The sequence below is a fragment of the Chamaea fasciata genome, unplaced genomic scaffold (genome assembly GCF_029207755.1).
Source record: "Chamaea fasciata isolate MVZ Bird 193981 ecotype frontalis unplaced genomic scaffold, bChaFas1.0.hap1 SCAF_5, whole genome shotgun sequence".
Classification (NCBI taxonomy): Eukaryota; Metazoa; Chordata; class Aves; order Passeriformes; family Sylviidae; genus Chamaea; species Chamaea fasciata.
The window spans coordinates 68,491,700-68,493,227 of record NW_027094090.1 but is presented as its reverse complement, the minus strand read 5'-3'; positions in this window follow the sequence as shown (position 1 = coordinate 68,493,227).

Sequence of the window (1,528 nt, the reverse complement as noted above, 5' to 3'; positions counted from 1 at the left end):
TTGGGGGGGGGGGGGGGGGGGGGGATGTTTATTTATTTATTTATTCTGGTGCCCCAGGTATTTTTTGTCAAAGAGGAAAGGGGGGAAGAAAAGGAAGGTTTTGTGCCAAGTGTTAGGGAAATCTGATGTTCATTCTTCTCTCCTCCTTAATTTTTTCCTCTAAAGCTGCTGTTTAAAAAAGGTTAGCCACTTTGTACCTTTCAAAATTACCCATCCCAGTTTTGCTTTAAACACAAACTGACACCTGATAGGAGAGTTTCCACTCACAGGAACTGCATCTTTTATTGCATTTAAGGAAACCATATTTTGCATTAATCGCCGTTTCCCTGTGCCTTTGTGCTTTGGCTCCAGCAGCTGCTCAAGTGCTGCCAGAGAGGCAGAGTTTTGCATTATTCCTGCCCCGTGCAGAGATCTCAGAAATACCAGCAGTTGCACTAAGCCTGTTCTCATGAGAGAGCTGGCACAAGGCTGCACATCAAAGAGCTTATAATAAGCATCTAAACATTTGTTTGTTTATTCAAACCTGGGGAGATTTATTCGTCACGAGAGCGGGGTCACATACGATTGAGTTTGAATTCCCTCCTTTTTTCCGATGGAAAGCCTGGACAATCTTAGGCCCCATCTGAGGCAGAGCAGCTGGGGGATATCCTGCTGTGACTGCAGAGGAACAGTTTCAGTCTCTCCTGAAAAGCTCCCTGTGACTTCGCTGAAAATCTGCAACTGCATTTGACAAATGCATTTGCAGCTGTCGTGGCACTGTTTAAGCATAAGGTCTTACAAATAATGGTCCCTCTGAGAAACCCCTCGTCCTTTAGGAAGTGTTGGAATGTAAGGTGGAGCGTGGTATCTGTGCTTGCTTATGTCCCAACTGCTTTTCTGATAGTCAGCTGCATATAATTTTTGTATTTAGGTTTAATCAGCTTTATTATCATTCTTTTACTGAAGATTTAAATTATATGTGGGTTTGATCTAAGATTATTGATATTGTTATGTGTCGTGGGATTTTTTTAATTTAATGTAATACCTTTTCTTCATGTTTCAATTTATAAAATACGAGAATATAATTGCAAGGTATAAACTTTCTAAACTAAATTAATTACAGAGGTGCTTAAAGAAAAATGTGTAAATTATTTAATTTAAATATTTGTTACATGCTTTATCTTGTGAACCCTTTGTACAGTGAGGAAGTATTTACTTTTATGGGCTAAGGATGAAGGGGCTGATGTCAAAGACAAATTGCTATTTATTCCTGTCTGGTCTTTATTGCTGTATCATTTGTGAAGAGCTATCACAAATTCTTCAAAGTTATCAGTGTTTGGTGTTGATGATTATAACAAAACTTTAAAATATATTTTCACATAGAACACTGACTTCCTTTTATTTAATTTTAATAGAAGGAGTCTAGTGGAGGAATAACTGCAGTCCCAAAATCGAGTTTTTAACTCAAGTTCACCAATAGGAAAAATGGCGTGTAGAACTGAGTTCATCCTTGTTTTGCAGCATGGTAGCTCATTTTCCTTTGAAAAGA